At 45.2% G+C, this 5,740-nt stretch overlaps 1 protein-coding gene across 3 annotated transcripts in view; it reads left to right on the plus strand.

Moving 5' to 3' along the window:
- Positions 1-1,126: 1,126 nt before the first annotated feature.
- Positions 1,127-5,740, plus strand: part of Slc16a12 (solute carrier family 16 member 12) — a 118,138-nt gene continuing 113,524 nt past the window's right edge. For 2 of the 3 annotated variants that reach the window (XM_008827496.2, XM_029560830.1), the window contains exon 1: positions 1,162-1,425. The gene's annotated coding sequence lies outside the window, so the exon portion shown is untranslated. Of the gene's footprint in view, positions 1,426-5,740 lie in introns of all 3 variants that reach the window. The other variant, XM_029560827.1, reaches the window with a different exon arrangement.

Genomic DNA, 5,740 nt, shown 5'->3' on the forward strand with positions numbered 1-5,740 from the left:
TTGTTTTTTGCTTGTTTGTGTGGTGCTGGGGGTTGAACCCAGAGTCTCAGGAATATTAGTCCAGCACCTCGGATGGAGCCCCACACCCACCCTACTAGCCTGTTATTTAAAAATTCCAGAGTGCCTCTGTCATCCCAGCGTTTGGGAACCTAAGGACTGAAGATAGGAGGCCTGGGAGTTCAACGTCAGCCTGGACTATGAGGTTCTTAAAAATGGAAAATAAGTATCAGCACCTTCCCTCCAACAACTACACACCAAAACTCAAAGTAGAATACTGCCTATTTTTGACCAGTGACTCAATTTTTTCAGAAGTCTAATTTCTTTTCAAACTTTGACGTTCATCAGAACCACCAGTAAATCTTGTTGAAATGAAGACTGGCTTAGGGGTGCATTTAACAAGTTCCCAGGTGGACCACTTCTGTTGTCGGAGTCACACCATGCAGGTAGATTGAGGAGCGTGCTTACCCCCCCAAAGGCTAGCCTGGAGCAGCCTCAACGCGGTGCCTCCTGGCGGGCTAGGGCTGCCCTTTCTTCAGGTTTAAGCCAACAAAGTTTACTGGGGACTTTTCCTCCTCTCAGCAACCCAGTGAAGCAGGCGCTTATTTTCTTTATTCTACAGATGAAACAGGCTCAAATCATGAGCTTTGCAGAAGTGAGCCCAGGTCCCTTTGGTCACTCCACTGTGGCCCACACTTTGCTGAGCTCTGCAGTGGTTGGGACCGGCTGTCGGGTGCAGATCCCCGCCAGATACACGTGGAGTCCTTGTATATTTTCGGGAGAACTTGCTCTTTGACCCTGCAGGGAAACAGTTTTTGAGAGCACCCTAAACCTCCTTGGCTGGTTTAGGTCCGAGTTGCGTAAGGTGATTCCGGGGAGAGTCTTGCAGTCCGCGATCGAGCTGGCTCACCCCACGGCCCACAGCATAACATAACCCGGAGGCGGGTCCCCCCGCGCGCCCCTCACCCCTGGCGGAGCCCCAGCGCAGAGGGGATCCTGGGACGAGTCCGGGTCGCTTGCCCCGCAGCGCAGCCCGCGGGGCTGGCGGGGCTGCAGGGCCGGGACGTTTCGGAGGCCGGGCGGTGGGATCTCCCGGGTGACTCTGTCCCGCCGGCGCTGCCCAGCGCCCAGCCCCCGCGGAGCCTCCGCCCCGTGCGCTCCCCGCCCCTCGGTCGCACCGACTAGGAGCCTGGGGCCGGGGAAGGGGCCGCGGCTCAGCGGTATGACTCGCCGCCAGCGCCGCAGCTCTCCCCGAGAGGTGAGGACCCGGGACTGCGCCGAGGGCTGCGGAGTGCGGGCGCCCGGTCCCCGACGGGTCCCCTGTACTCTTCGCGGGTGCTGCAACCCCCTGATTCCCTTGGCCGGGTGTGGGAGCTCAGTTCCCGCTCTTCCCGCTTTCCGATCCGGTTGTGCCCGGCATCCTTCGAGGTAGGGTAGCGGAGCAGCGGGGTTGGAGCCTGGGGAGGACCCGGACTGGACGCTCCATTCTCCTCTGCCCCTAAATCTGGCCACCTGTTGGGTTAGGGAGGGATGCACGTGCCCAGGGCCCTGTCTGTACCCTGCGGGGTTCAGACTGAGTTTCGGGGCAGGTGGCTGGAGAGGGAGTGCCTTTGATCTCGGTTTCCTGCGGTTTCCAGATGCACACTTGCCATGCAAGACAGATCGCCTTTCCCTCGGATTCTCTCGGTTCCTTGCTTTTCACCCTCCCCTACTCCCTAAAATGTTTATCACATTATGTGGTCTGTTAAAAACACATCCGACTTGCACGTTTTTAATGAATTAAACTTAATTTCTCTAGTTGATTCTTACCCACTAAGAAAAACAGCCGCGTCTCTAGTGCGAACTGGCAATTCAGCATTTTAAATGTCTCGCGTTCAACTGGCCTCTGGTTAGTTCTTCCTGACTTTGTTGAGAGCTGGGTACTCCAGCCGCCCTGCTGACTTACTGGAAGGAAAATCTTCAGGTCTACCAAGTTCAGGAACACTCTGTCGCTACAGGTATCTGAGCTAAGTTTTTAAAATTGTCAGTAGGTGTATAAATTTGTCACTTCTCCACAGTCGTAAAAACTAGGGCTAATGGTGTTCCAGAAATCCACGGAAACCCAGCCTGTATCTGTTGAAAATATGAACTGTAGAACTGAGCTGCTGAGTGACTGGACTCGATCATTTACACTCACATGGTCGATTATTATCTACTAGATTCAAACCCTTCACTTACACAGCCTGGGAAGCTCAGAACTAGATGTGCAAGAATTGGTGAAATTCATGACTTTTTGTTTTTTGGAGACAGGACCTCCCAATAATCCTAGCTTGCCTGGAACTTGTTATATAGAAAGCAGGCTGGCCTTCATCTCAGAGATATCTGCCTGCCTCTGCCTCCTGAGTGCTGGGACTGAAGGCATGTGCCACTGGGCTTATGTCTAATGGAAATTCACCAGACTGAAGCTCAGCTTTCTCACTGCCTGGGGGTTAGTTTTCAGGGCACTTTGCCTCTAGGCATTTGAACAAAGATGGTATGACCAGACAGACCCAAACATGATTTTCCTCTTCTTGTTTTTTATTTATCTATTTTTAAACTGGGAGGATGCTAAAATAGATGACAGAAGTCCATTTTCTTAAACTGCCTTTGTTGTGCAATTGCTAAAAATAGGAATCTTTAAGCCTGGCCATGGTGGTACACACTTATAATTCCAGCACTCTGGAGATAGAGTTGGAAGAATTTGGGGGAGTTCGAGGCCAGCCTGGGCTACATAATGAATATCAGGTCAGCCAGAACTACCTAACAAGACCCAGTTTCACAAAGTGGAAGGAAGGAAAGAAGGAAGAAAGGAAAAAGGCAATCCTTAATTTTAAACAATATTTTATGCTCTTATATTACAATGAACATGCTGATACCTCCAAGGTGAACTCACAGAAGAGACAAAATATTCAAAGTAGGTGGGAATAAGCTTACCACACTTGTAGATCCTTCTGATTGTGTGATCATTATGGAGATTGGTTAGAGCTGAAGGCATGATTTGTGGAGTTGTCTTGAGAAACATGGCTCAGACGTTTGTGGTGATTAGCACCATGATCTAACAGAAGTCATGGCTTAAATTTTAAAACAATTTTGGGCTGACTTAGCTAGTACCGTTGCAACACACTGCATATTTTTTGATGTAGTTCAATTAAGCAGATATTTTTTGAGTGTGTACTCATTGCCTGGTGCTGTGTTGGGCATTTGGGATATGTCAGTGAACAGAGCAAAGAACTTTGCTTCTGTGACGTTCAACTTGCAATTCATTCATCAGAATTTCCCTAGGACTCTGTTAGGCAGATAGAAGAGAATTTCAGTTTTGCCCACAGAAGGGAAACAAATACAGATGTTCTTTCCTTCTGATGCCATGGTCTTGTTGGTCATATAATCATAGGAAACAGGGGCTGGAGAGATGGCTCAGTGGGTAAGGGCACTGACTGCTCTTGTAGAGGACCTGGGTTTGATTCCCAACACCCACATGGTAGCTATGATGTCCTTAACTCCAATTCTAGGGGAATCCAAAGCCCTCTTCTGACCTCTGTGGCATTGCATGAAACGGGTGCACGCACATACATGCAGGCAAGTACACTCATACACACAAAAAAAGAAATAAAATATTAAAAAAATAATCATAGGAAACAAACTCTCAATGTTGCTTTGGCTTTTATGGATGGCTTTTTACTGTTATGTGAATAGCAGTTCCCACATGTGGCTATCTAAAGTATACACATTTGTAGAGACATTGTAACTTTAAGCATAGTGAAGCACAGGAAGATTACTTTTCTCAGAAGTGTTACCATGATAGTGTTAGAGATTGTAATAGCAGTAGCTTGTAAGACATAGATGGCTTTTCTTTCTTTACTTAGGTGGCGTCCTGTTTTTGCTCACTTTCCATGTTGTTCCCCACTCTTCTCCATATTCATAGGCTGCACGGTGTTGTGACTTACTGATAAACCTGTCACCGTGGTAGTTTTTCTTTTTGAACCACACATTCTAGTTTTAAGCCAGTCATTAATTCTCTCCATTGCATTTTTTTTCAAATAGCCGTGTTTGCAAGCTCAGGCATGTTTGTTATTTTTAATAATGTCTTATCTAAATGAACTTGGCAGATTTTGGTCATAGAAATCAAAAAGCCAGTGTTGGGGTTGTTTTTGCAGTCTTAATCATCTGTTTTCTTTTAAAATTTGCCAAACTGGAAGCTATTTTCTTATGAGTACCTTTTATGCATATCTAAAAACTCAGCCATTACCATGGCATAATTTGATTGAGAAAAACCAGATCACAATTGAAGATGTTGGAGGATTTGAGCACATAGATTCTCTGTCTCCGTTATGTGTGAGTGCATGTGTATATGCAGGTATGCTTGCCCATGAGGGTGTGAGTGGAGGTCAGAGACTGACATCTGGAGGTCTTCTTCAGTTGCTTTTCCACCTTATGTGTGTTGAGGCAGCATCTCTCACTGACTTGGAGCTTGCCTTTTAGGATAGACTGTCTGTCTGGATCTACCTGTCTCCACTCCTGAGCTCTGGGCTTACAGACAAGCACTGTCACACATGTGTTTTTACCTGAGTGCTGCGGATTTTAATTTAGATCCTCATACTTGAACATCAAGCATTTTACCCACTGAGCCATCTCCATAGCCCCTCTGTGTCTATTTTTAATTCTCTCTACATTAAAGGTTAGCAGGAAGCATTATTATCTAACAGTATATTATTTAAAGGTGGTCTTTGTTGAATACTTGGGTCACAATTCTGATACCTGCTAGGCACCCAGAATACTTGTTTTCTTTATCCACTTGTTACTTTGCTCCATCATAGATGGTCCAGGGGAGTGAGCTGTAGCAGCTAGGTAGAATGCTGCAGGTCATTAATTAAGTAATCAATCAATAAACTCATTAATTTGATTGAATAAATACTTATTAAACTTTCATTGATCATTTGTGTAAGGATTTATGTGGATTGCCTTTTGAGCCTCTTCTGTTTTACTGGTGGCAGGAAGGCCACAAAGATACAGAAGGAGCAGCGAAGGCAGAAGCAGTTCCAGCCTGGTTTGGAAGAAAAGACGTTGCAGGGTTATCTGTGCTACCGTAAGACAGAGAGAGAGCTTGGAAATTATTTATTTATTTATTTATTTATTTATTTATTTATTTATTTATTTCATCTATCTATCTATCTATCTATCATCTATCTATCTATCTATCATCTATCTATTTATTTATTTATTTTCATTAATTTTTAATTGAATTTGATCATATTTAGACCCCCTCCTCTACCTGGAGCCCCCCAACTCCTCCTCCGGATTTCGTGCATTCTTCTATATATATGTTAAGGCCTATCAAGTCAAGACTGGTACCCAAATATCCTTTGGTGTTAGTCCATCCATTAGAGCCTAGTCAACCTATGTAGTGTCACTCCCTTAAAGATCAACTCCCCTTCTCTCAGCAGTGATCACTTACCAATAGTTTCTCAACTAAGGTTGGAGCTTCTTACCATTTCTTCACTTCTATGCCAGGTTTTTATCTGGTTTGAGTTTGCATGAATCTTGTGCATGCTATCACCATTGCTATAAGTTCATGTGAACAAGTTCCCAGCCATGTGGAAAACTTTACTTGTGGTCACCTACCATCCCTGGCTCTTAAAGTCTTTCCATGTATTTCTTTCTAAGTTTATTATGCTTATAAAACCTACTTTGATAAAAGTTAATATATATAAGCACATATGCACATTTA

The sequence above is a fragment of the Nannospalax galili genome, unplaced genomic scaffold (assembly GCF_000622305.1).
Source record: "Nannospalax galili isolate Female #2095 unplaced genomic scaffold, S.galili_v1.0 scaffold3233, whole genome shotgun sequence".
Taxonomy (NCBI): domain Eukaryota; kingdom Metazoa; phylum Chordata; class Mammalia; order Rodentia; family Spalacidae; genus Nannospalax; species Nannospalax galili.